Here is a 12,350-nt window from a genome sequence, read left to right as displayed (position 1 = left end):
CTACAAAGAGAAAAGGTGATTTACATTCATGGGTTTTTTTGCTTTCAAGGCAAAAAGTGGAAATATGATTAATAATAAAACTTACACGACTTGTATCTGATGCTTATCTTTAAATCAGTTGCCATGACATGGTGATTCCTTTGGCATCCATAAAATCTGGTCATCTCCGGAGACGTCACTGGAAGAAAATGGTATTTCAGAACATGCAGAGCATTTCCAAGTTGGGACCTAGATGCTACAGCCAATATCCCCAATAAGTAATGAAAAACATGACTAGAAAAATGATAGCCTAGAAATCTGACATTCTGCAATATAATTGACTGGACCATCCCGAGCTGCTTTAGAGAGCACTGCCTAAATTTGTTCTAAATTGCCAGAACAAATGGCTTGCATCTTATTGATCTGTCCTGACAATTGGCAGACCCTTTAGTTGAGCCTCGGGTGCAGATACCACCATGCCTTGAAGTCCTTCAAAACAGAAAGTCTCTCCATGCCTCCAGGCGTGCAAGTGCAGCTTCCTCATCCTCCAAGGGCAGCTCCTGGGGGTTTGCAACTGGCAAGCAGTACTCTAGCTCTTATTTTTTGTTAACAGAGCTGCTACATGCAAGTACCCTCCCCTAGGTGCCGTGAGTTCAGAAGCTGTAGTCTGGCATCCATGGGCAGCACTGCCAAGCGCCCCATTCCTGCCTCTCCATGGAGAAAGAAATCCCAGAGGCAGTGCAGGTGAGGTAAGAGCATGTAGGCACTGGATATGGCTACATTATTTTCATACCTCCTGTGATCTTGTGATCCTAGGCAAGGCCCCTGGACTTCCTTATCTGCTTTTAGACCAGACTGTAGCGTGAGAGCAAAACAAAACCCTGTAAGCCATGTGATACCATTTAAATGTTGATTTTCCAGTTCTTGGAATATCCATCAAGGAAAAAACTCAGCACTAAATAAAGCAAGCAAGCAAGCATGAGGCAGAGGATTATTACATGAAGACATAAGTAATACATGGGGAGATATTGCATAATGACAGAATAAGGTTATACAGCGGCTACCTGTGAGTAAGAGCACATAGAAGAAATACCTTTTTCATTCAGGAATTTTGGCAGTGTGGTTTGTTACTTGCATGTTCTGCCATGAGTGGAATACAAACATAATTATTTTCAGAAGCACTTGGCTTAATAATAGTGGTATGCAGAGATTTGGTGCATAACATTTTACAATAAGTTGCCATATAATTTGAAAGTAATGTGATGCCTTCTGCTTCTTGTGCAATGAGCCTGTTCAGGATTTGAGAACAGTTGGGAAAATTGATTCTGCACACAATATTTTGCTATCTGTCTTACAGCTTCTGAAATCAACATGCAGTTTTGCATGTAACATCATCTAAGTTGCAGGGCTGACCATAGTAAAAGATGTCTTATTTGTGTTATAATCTTTCAGATGCCCCAGACCTCAGTGGACAACAACAGAGCCTTTGTAGAGAGTTTTAGGCATGGGCCCCAGAAGTGCAATTAACTCAGAAAGACTGCAAAGAAAGGGAGGAAGATGAAGGTATCCCAAGGAAATAAGACATGGGTTTGAATCCTACATCTCAATGGCAAAGTGAGTCCAGATTCCATCATGTCACAGCATGAGTCTATTAGAAGCATCTTTGTTCATCCTAAAATCTCCATTGAGATTCCCTCTAAATATTAGATGATCCTTGCCGGCTGAGAACTGTTGCCACAGTTCCCTCCAAATACCATTATTTCACATACAAGTGATTAAGGAAAACATAAGGTAATTTATTGCCTCAAAGACTAGGATGGTTCAATTTAAAGTAAGTGGAAAGTCTTCCCATGCCTTCATTGATGTCCAGTCTGATCCCAGGGGAGCTCTCTCTCCTGCTGTTGCTTCTAGTGACTTTTGCTTCTTACTGCTACTGTGCCTTGAACACAGGAGAATAATTGAACATTTCCCATTGCTTTATCAGTTGCAAAATGAAAGGCAAAAGCAGAACCTGTGAAATGCACTCTCAGGAGAACATAGGAAAAATGTGACCATTGAAATTGCATTTAATGCCCTGTGTCGTAATGTCACATGCTTGCACTACAAGTAGCAAAGGAAGGGTTGCCTGAACAATTTCAGGCAGATATCTCCCTGTAAGTCATTGCCAGAAAAATGGGAGACAACTTGAATTCAGTTCCTATTATTTAAACTTAGCCCTATTAAGATCAGTAAGAAAAAAGCAGAAGATGATCTGCTGCACTGACATGTGCTATGCAACTTAAATATAATTTACCACATAGCATTTATATCTAAGCTGCTTGATACACGCACCAGTCCAAATTACCTGGGTCCAGTCCTTACCCAGCCCATCACAGTTTCTCCACATCTCCTGTGGCTGATTTCCCTGCCCCAATAAACAAGGAATTGAGGAAGGGAGCACTGTGTATCTCCAAACCTGATCCTACAAAATGAGGGTGGCATGGGGATACACAATTTGATCTGTGATCTCGGAAGTACTTCCAGGTGCTGCATACTAAACATGCCCAAAGAGTGCTCTGGCAAAAAGCCTAGATCTCGTGGTATGGAAGAACTGTAATAAGCTGTTGACGATGCATATATGGAGATTGCATATACAAAATTTTCTAAAACTTCTTCAACTCAGCTTCTTCCAGAGCATTGGACATCCCATATGTTTTTTCTTAATTGTTCCCTCAAAACAAATCATTGTTAAATCCATACATATTTTGCATGCATCTTCATAGGGGAGGAGTAGAACAAGCCCATACACAGCATTTTCAGGTTGAAAGCATCTAACAAGCATCAACTAATTATGCTATTTAGAGTAAAAAAGAAGAGGGACTCATCAGCATAGCTATAGACTAGCTAGTTACCCTTGTCTCCCTCTCAGTCAAATGGCATCTAGGCAATATAGACAAGAGTCTGGAGCACCGTTCATCTCATCCTAAAGCAGCTACCTAAAGTAGATCAGATGTGTGTGACCTAAAAATGACCTTTTTGTCTCTACTGAGTCTAAGATAAGTCTACTCTGGCTGCCTTAACTGTGGGACTATTGAGATATCCAGTCCTGACTGGGAATACCTTCATGTCCTATATCAATTATATTCAGCTCAATTATATCCAGCTAAGAAAATAACAATTTCAATTTAATTTGCCAGAAGAAGGAATAAGAAATTTCACATGTACAGTGGAATGCATATAAGCAAGTATTTATAAAAAATATGCTTCTGTTAAATTCAGCAAATGGATTGGGTATCTGTTGTTCCTACTGTGATTTTTACTTTCTAAAACACTTGTTTAGTCAACTCTGCAGGAATTTTGTTTCATGTTTCAAATGATAACTCTAGTTTCTTCAGTTCAAAATCCTGATAACATTAGCTATTTTTACTGCCCATGAAAGGCAATTTTCTTGACAGCAATCTGGTGGTCAAAACTGATCATCCTATATACTTTCAAATTATATCATTATCATTAGCATTTTTCTGTGCCATTTAAATATCCTGCCTATCTGCTTCTTCTGCAAAAATTGTGCTCATTTGTTAAGAAGAAAAAAAAAGCTGTACAAAGAGAAGAAGCAGCTGACATGTAAGTTAGTCATACTTCCTTGTGGCTTGCCTCCTGAAGACATACATGGCCAATCTGCTCATAAAATCCCCAGGCACACTGTTAATAGTAAGGGACACAAAGGCTGTTAAACTCTTGGCCAAACTTATCAAAGTTTTCAGGTAACAAATATAATAAGCTAAATAATAATGGTTCAGCAATAATGAAGAAGCAATGACCAGGAAGACAAAGGCAGTGCAACATAACAGTTTGGTAGCAGATGATCCAAGGAAGCCTCTTTGATCTAGTGCTGCAGCCAATGCCACAGCGAGCAGCACCATTAGCCATATGGAAGTCTAACATTTGGAAGGATGGTTCCAAGTACAATCCCACCCCCTCATCTCCTGGCTTCTAAGGGAAAAGGGCAGCAAAGTATCTCAGTTTCAAATCTTACTCAGTTTTTAAGAATATATAAATTTTTTTCAGTCTTTGTGTACAAAGTACAGCATTCCCACAGGGAGCCCTCTGCTCCCCAGGAGCATGGAAGAAAGAGTGACTATGACTCAGGATGGTGACGCTGCCTTGGCATTGATGGAGGCACCACAGCAAAGCTCAGAGGTGATCCATGGCCCTTTAATACAATTTAGGGCAACCACCAGACTTCTTAAACTACAAGGAGAAGGAGTCATATGAAGTAGCAATGAGCCACTTTTTGGAGCAAGAACAATGAACTCTCTATATTGAAAGCTTGGAGATCCCTAAGTCTTCCAGTTCCAGGATATCACAAAATCCCTCCACGAGGAGACAATTAGCTTAGCTCAGTGAGTTGTTATTGTTTACACACAGCCATAGATAGACAGATACATAAACAGTGCAGCAAACATTTTCTCACACACAATGTATTTGTCCTTACATGGCAGCTTATTTCCATGCTTTTTTCTAATAGGGTTGCAAATGAAGGGGGAAAAAAATAAATAGTGTGATCTTCAAGGAGAAACAAGTTTGGCAGCAAGAAGAAAAGGAGATGAGTAATACTTCTGTTTCTGCTTTTCAGAAGGGTTTATTTGAAAGCTCTGTTGTGCCCAAAGTGTTGACTCACCCATGATACTTTTCAGCATCTACATTTACCCTGAAGCAGAGCAAGCTTCTAAATGGACGAGTAAAACAGGGCTGCACTGGACAGCAGCGAGGGGTTCATATAGTTTGTACATGAGAGCGCAGTTTGAGGAGCTGTAGAGAAAATATGATCATTTTACAAGTTAAATTAAAAAAGGAACACAGAAAACTTGCTTTCAACTCTCAGCCTGGCAAACTGAATTTAAAAAATGAAAGACAAAATGAGTTTATACCTTCCTGTACATGATTGCTGCTACAAAGGTGACTGACAGACAGATTGTCCTAGGAGCAATTAGCCTTCTAAGCTCAGCTTCTTGGTTTGCATAACTCATCAGGGTTAGTAAGTTTAAACATCAACAAAACTGTTTCCATAGCCAAGGTCATCAGATGTAGCTCTGAACGCAGTAAAAGTGGGGGAGAACTTGCCATCCTGGCTAGTGCCTTTTCAAAGCAGAGCTACACCTTTCTGAGTCCCCTGTATCCTACTCACATTAAAAGACTTCTGCCTTCTCCCTCTTGTTCTACATAATAAAACTGGGTCCTCTCTGTGGACTGAAAGTAAAATCCTAGCTTCTACTGGGACAACGTGTTTAGAAGAGTTCAGAAAACAGACAGCCATTTCTAGGAACTGCTCTGAAAATTTACTTTCAATTATTTTAGTATACCACGCATAATTTTTCTTTGTGCTTGGTAATAGTTTATTACTTGCTGCAATTAATATTGTTTGTATTTAATTCACTGAAGTGAGTTGAATGCTTATGTTTTCAAGTGTTTAGAAGTAAAATAGAAACTGGCAACTGAGATTAAAAATGATTCTCAGCAAGAAAAGCTCTAATCTTGTGACTACAACAGCATATGAGTAATTTGACAGAGTATTTGGAAATATTTTGAAAGATCTGAGTATTTTGGAGGTTTTCTTGAACATAGAACATGATACTGGAAATGTATTTAAATAATGTGAAGTCAGAAATATGAAACTTATGTATCTGTTTTACTTGTCCTATGAAGATTAGAAACCATTATGGCTTCAGTGATCAATAACAAAGCAGAAATAATGAATAATCAAAGCAACCCTATCATGACTAGCAAGTAGTCAGAGACCAAGTAAAAAATTACAATATCTGCAGAAAACAAAAATAGTTCTGATAACAATTTGCCAGCCAAAAAGGGACCCAAAATAGTAAAGTATGAGATGAAAAATTAATATCTAGATGAGACCAAAGGTCAAATAGCATACAGGAAAATGAAAGAATGTGAGAACAAGAGCGCCATGTTCAGGCTTCCAGGATAATGTATGTAATAGCTAAAACTATAGAATGTCTACTAGATCTTACAACAGTTCAAGTTATCTAGACTGAGTTAATAATGTTCTAGACTGAGCACAAATATTAATATGCTACCCAAATTATCTGAAAGAAAATATCTAACCTCCTAGACAGAAATACTACATTTTATCATTCATTCCGACAACATTCACAAAATGCAGATGTAAAGATGGTGAAATACATAGAGATCTATATATATATGAAAGGCACTCAGAAAAGAAAATATATTCATGCATTACAACTAACCATTAGCAATAAATGTCTCCCAGGAGGCGTCTGTAAATCTCATCTTTACTGGAAGTCTAAAATAAGAGGAAAGAGAGGGGGAGCGAGTTACCTTTTCTTCACATCTTTTCCCGCAGCACCTGCTTTGGCCACATGGACTCAGGGATGAGCAGGCCACATGGTGAGACATCCACTCAAGGCTCAGCCTCAACTCTGAATGGCTGCACATGGCACTGTGCAAAATACCTGCTCTGCATCTCAGCATGGCAAAGTCCTCAGCATCAAATATCTTCAAGCTGTTTCTAGGGAAGTACCCAAAATCCCATGGGGTTGATTTTTGATTATGCAACTACACTGTAGATCGTAATGTCTCTGAACTCACAATACAGCACTGTTAACCTGCATGAGATCAGCTGTGCTTTTTGGGAGCAGCTAACTCTGTGCTGCAAGCTGGTTTGTATTGGAGGTGAAATTAATGTTAGGGGAAAATACATGTTTTCTTCCAGTTTCATTTCCCATGACCACACTGGTCCTCCAGTAAAAATGTTGGTGAATAGAAGACAGTCATACTGATACGCAGGCAAACAAGTCCAGCCAGACAGCTGAAGACAAATTAAATAATAAAATTATATCTGTTTAAATCAGCCTCTCCTCACCAAACTAAACAGCACACCTCAATTTTGACAAGAAGAATGAATGTCACTCATGCACAAGAGATAATACCATGTATTACAGTACCCTCTAGTGACTCCTACCACAGCTGGGTTTCAACTAGCATCCAGCACATCCCAGAATGGATCCCACCACGGCAAAAGTGCAAGACCTGGGATGCTCCAAGGTTGCCCTTGAATGTAGGGAAATCAGTCTCCAGCTTTCTTTCTTAGGAAGAGCAACAGTGAGTGTTGAGTGTTCATTCATTTCTTGTTTGCCCCAGGGTTTGACTTCCTTAATTCCAAATACCCAGCTTTTAAAACCTATGTGAGCTAGCAGCTAGACACTCACTATTCTTTGATCTCACAGTATGAGCTTCCTACACAGCAGGAAGCCGGTATTTTTCATGTCAAAATCCAGTCATATCTCAGAAGGAAACAAAAATAAGCTTTTTATTCTCTGCCCCACTTTTCATCACAAAACCTTTGGCCCCTGTTGCTTTTATAAGATCTTTCCTCCCTGTCTGACACATGAACTGTGGGAAATCTTTCCCAAGTGCGATTAAGCCCTTCCCATCAACCCATTCCAAAAGCTGCTCTGGATTCAGTGTCCCTCTATTCAAACATTCCCTTCCCCTCCTGTGGCCTTTAGCTCAGGAGCTGGCAAAAAATATTAATATCACCTGAATGGCCTGGCCTTGAAAGGTCATCTTCAAAGGTATTGTAACTCCCTTCTTGACTGGTGTTCTATACAGCAGACTGGAAAGAAAAGGAAACTTCAGCTTTGTGCCTGATTTCCTTACTTTTTAACCACATTTCATTGTTATTCCAGTTTCTTGAAAATAGTCAAAGAAATTGTCTGACTTAGATCACAGGTAACACAAAGAGATTGGTATTAGCAAAGTGAAAGGGTCTAATATCTGTAGGGTTCCATGTGTGCTATATATTTTCAATAGTTGCAAACTCCCCCTGTAACGAGATCTAACTGTTTTTCGCTTCAAAGTTAGAGACCTAAGGCTTTGAAACAGTTGCCTTTTAGCTAATAGAGAATAAAGCCAGTCACAGTTTAGGCAAGAGTGTTTTGAGAGTGAAGAAGAGCTTTTGGGAGACTTTCAGGCTTTCTTCAGAAACTTTACATCTCATGGCTGAACAGTTGCTCGTGCAGGTGTAGCTGGAAAAATGTGCCGAGCAGGCTGTGGGAGAGGCATAAATGCTTCTTGAATGGATTTATGGTTGGATACCTGAGCAGTCAGCACTACATGATGTGGTATTGAGTTATTTTAATCCTTTAGTCTGTCCATTTATGCCTTTGGTCCCATTCCCAGAATGGCTGAATCACCTTTATGGACTTATGTCAGAGGAAGGCAGTGCTGGGAAGGGAGCAGGACGCCAGGGTTTGAACCCTTGAGCTGGGTCTGCTGATGTTACATCCCCGACGTAGCCAGAATGATCAGAGAAAACTGTGCCTGGTCTGTTTTATTTAACACAGGAAGCCACTCCACAAATAGCTCCACACCCCATCACCCAGGGCTTGGATACAGCACCTCCAAATTCTCAAAGTCCCCACATATCAGCTGGGATATCAGAAGCTTTTCTGAATGTGGTCTTGGGGATGAGCAGACAGTTACATGACAGGCAGCTCTCATGACTCAAATTTGATTCTAGGTAAATTGAGTAGTTAAATAATTCACTGTAATTCACCCTAGCATTTCAAAATACCACACACTCTTGATACCCTGGCAAGCTACATCATGTAGATTACAATATATTTTTTCAGAAGTTTCAAACTGCCAAAAAATGTGGTATTATTTCTCAAACAGGAAATAAATTAATGAAGGATATGAGAGGTAAATGAAAACATGTCACAGAATGAAAACATAGTTCAAAAACTCTTAATAAATTAGAAGTTACAAAAAGCAATTTACAGAGTGTTTTATGTATGTCACCACGATGAGGTTTTATTGGTGTGATATCATAATTTGGCTGTCTCTGATCCTTTTCTTGGCAGCAATAGCTCCAAAGACATTATGTGCTGATCATGCCAGCTCAGAAAGCTGAATGCCAGAGGTCTGCTTTATTTGGGCAGTAATCAAGAGGACCTGTAGGTTTACCTAAAAACTTCCACATCAATTCTAATAGTACCAGATCTTGGAGACTTTCTTCTTGGACTTTAGTAATTGATTTTGTGCAAAGAAACTTACTAAAGTTGTCAGGATTTGCTGCTTGAATTGCATGGTTTTCTGTTGTTTTCCAAATTTCCCATGAAATTATCTGTGTTTACAAATATGTCCAGATTTTACTTTGAACATTCTCCACTCCTCCTGCCCCTAAAGATAAATGAATTCCCAAACATATTTGTACTTGCAAATTCATAGATTTATTCACTTCATGCCACTTTAATCCCTATTAAACTAATTTGAAGTCATGTCAGGCCAACTATCCACAGTAAAATGGATTAGATAAGCCAGTTGATCAGATATAGAAAGGACTCCAGGCACATTTTCTGTCTAGTCTCCATGAATTTAGAGAACTAGTTTCATACAAATAATTTTGTTCTCTTTAATTCCTTTGTGATTAAGCTAATTCACAAATAACATTGGTTCTTAGAGAATCATTAGTGTAAAACAGAGCAGACAAGGCTTTTAATTAGGGCTTTTCATACCTCCTCTATCCATTTGGTAATAAAATTACTTCTGCATTAATTGGTTAGTTATTTTAATTTACACAGCAATAAATGCTGATATACACTGGTCATAAACATCTTTGCTAAATAATTTTTGAAGTATGACTGATATTTATTTCCTGGAGAAGTGGAAGATGTTTTCTTTAAAAGCTTTCTGACGTACATGCTGCAGTTCAACAGTCATTCTACCCGTAACAAAATAGACTTCCAAGTGAATTTTAAAGAACCTAATGTGCATTTCAACTTTATTTTTATTTCTCCTTAAATGAATACATGGGTTCTTCGGATGTCTTAAATTTATGTAAAAGACTTGCTGTAAAAAGACAATCTTCAATTGCAAAAGACTGGTTATCTACTAAAAACTAAGCTCTATGTTCTCAATTTTATTTACAGTTAGTTCTGTTAGTTCTTGACACAAAGAAATAAATTAAAATACTTCAGCTTACAAAAGTGACTAGTAATTTTAAATGGTTGTTGGGAAATCAAGTTCTCATGCATCTTTAAAGTAGAACAAAACCACATTCATCAGGCCATGCTTTAGACCAAGAGGAGAAGAGTGGAGTGAAAGTGAAAACAAAAACAAAATCTCCCAATACAAGTTCAGGGAAAAGTGTTTGATACTCAAAAAAGACAAATTTTGAGCTTAGGCTTGTAATGCATGGTAATCAAGTTTATCACATTTGATCATAGCAGTTAAAATTAGCAATCATTTCTGAATGCTTGTCCTGCAACAGAGAAGCACATGTAATGAAGAAAATACAAGGATTAGTGAAATAATCTACAGTGGTATCTCCCACCCCATGGTAAAGCCATAGTGATTGATACTTGGGGAAGAAGAATAGCAATTACTACTGAACAATTCTATTTTCTCAGTATAAATCATTTATAAATTTCCAAAGCCAGATATGTGTTTGCAGTTGAATTTGCTTAGTTTATTTGTTGCTCAAAAAGAGTCCAGAAGACAAAAAATGCTCCCCCTTCTCCCCCCCAAATAAAACCAGCCTCATTGAGGCATTTATTTTTATAAGTTACAGCACTCTGACACAGAAAAATCATTAAGTGAATGTCACCCATTCTGCTCATTGAATGAGGCCAACATCCTCTGGGAAGCAAAAGCAAAAATAACATGTAATCATGTGGTCACAAGCTGCATATTTGGGACATTTTGCAACTCTGGAATATTTGATTTTTCGAAGACTTACCAATCCCTTAAGACGCATTTCTGCATGCTGCTTTGTCCACCCTTTGCTTTTCCCACACCTTTTGCCTGTCAGCTGTTGCTTTACATCTGCCACAGGGCTGAAATCCTTTGGGGCAGGAAATTTGTCTATGGAAAAGTCTAGATGACAACCAGCATAAAAACAGTATCACAGCAGGTGAAACAAGGCCAACCTAAGTCACCCTTTTAAGCCATAAACCATCATTTTAACAAAGAGGAATCCATTGCATTTGGGAAGGCTGTATTGGGCATATACCAAGTGTAGGATATGTCGGGAATCTGCTGCTGTCAAGGTGAGTTTTGCACTGAGCCTTCAGGAAAGTTTTAACCCAAACAATGATAATCAACAGAGATAGTGACAAATGGAGAGGAAGTGGGGAAGAATAGTGACATTTGGTGCTGAACCATATGTGCGTGGTTTGAAAGACATGACTGAATTGTTTTTGGTGCTCTATTATTCTGACATTTAGAATGAGGCAAGTTTCCATTTCCATTAATGTACTGCCAACTCAAAGGGGAACTGTCGCAAATTTGAGACTAAAGAAAGCTGTTCCTCAAACTTCTCTTGAGCATAAGCAACAGAGTAGTGTCACAGTGTAGACTCCAAATAATTATTATGCTTTCTGCCTCTTTTATACCTTGTATGGTATATGGAATAAGCTGCCTTTGACAAAAGACCACAAATTTATACATAAATGGAGAACGACCAATGCAAAGGGAGGCAGTAGACCAAAAGTTTTTGATAACCTGACACTGAGAAAGTGATCCAGCTTTAGGTGGAGGATGTTCAGGTGAAATAATCCAAAAGCCTAAAATCTTACAAGCTTGGAGGAAAAGTACAATAATCATCAGTTTTCCTTTGCAGCTTTTTAAAGTTGCTGCCTTTCTTCACCAAAGGGAAAAAAAAAAAAAATAGAGGGAGAGGGAGAGGGAGAAGAAGGAGAGAGAGAGAGGGCTCAAGGTGAACTATGATCCAGGATCTGGTGAGGAGGCTCTGGACTCATAAACTTGTCCCTCTTTGAAACAGCTCCTGGAAGCAGCTGTTCAGCAGCTTTACAAATAACTTGAATTCAAAGGACTCTACTGACCTTGTGTGATGACAGACGAGCACAATGCCAGTAACATCTCTTAGAGATCAAAACTGAAGGGATGATTTTTCTCATAATCATCCATGCATGTTTTATTTCCTGATAAACATTTTTCTCTTGTGACTATGTAATCTCTGAAACTTTGGTGGTAGTGGTCCAATTTCATTCTCCCTAGGAGTCAGTGACTGTTCTTAAGTACAGGAAAAAATCAGACTGCCTGTCACCTCATTGTCTTGCTGACTGCACGTAAAATTATTACTATTATTATTATTATTATTATTATTATTATTATTATTATTATTGTTGTTGTTGTTGTTATTATCATTATTGTTATTATTATTATTATATTAATAATAATATTTGTTTGGCAGGGGGTTAGGTTGGCTTTTATTTTGTGTTTAATCTGGCAGGAGTTTGAGAAAATCTCCAGGTTATGAACTCCAGTGTTATATAGCAGACTTGAAGCTTGGAGTCTGCCATTTCACCTAGGAATAGTAGAAGAGC

General features: G+C 38.6%; 1 long non-coding RNA gene across 3 annotated transcripts in view; it reads right to left on the bottom strand.

Annotated features, from left to right (window-relative positions):
- LOC146767660 (uncharacterized) overlaps positions 1-12,030 on the bottom strand; it is a 51,285-nt gene extending 39,255 nt beyond the window's left edge. Inside the window, exons 1-4 of one of the 3 annotated variants that reach the window (XR_014954907.1) lie at positions 7,540-12,030; positions 6,228-6,283; positions 4,640-4,770; positions 86-178 (exon numbers count right to left, since the gene is read on the bottom strand). This is a non-coding gene — a long non-coding RNA (uncharacterized LOC146767660). Of the gene's footprint in view, positions 1-85; positions 179-4,639; positions 4,771-6,227 lie in introns of all 3 variants that reach the window. The other 2 variants (XR_014954906.1, XR_014954905.1) reach the window with 2 other exon arrangements.
- Between the last annotated feature and the right edge of the window lie 320 nt (positions 12,031-12,350).

Source organism: Lonchura striata, chromosome 4 (genome assembly GCF_050655825.1).
Source record: "Lonchura striata isolate lonStrDom1 chromosome 4, ASM5065582v1, whole genome shotgun sequence".
NCBI lineage: Eukaryota > Metazoa > Chordata > Aves > Passeriformes > Estrildidae > Lonchura > Lonchura striata.
This window is presented reverse-complemented; position numbering and strand designations above follow the sequence as displayed.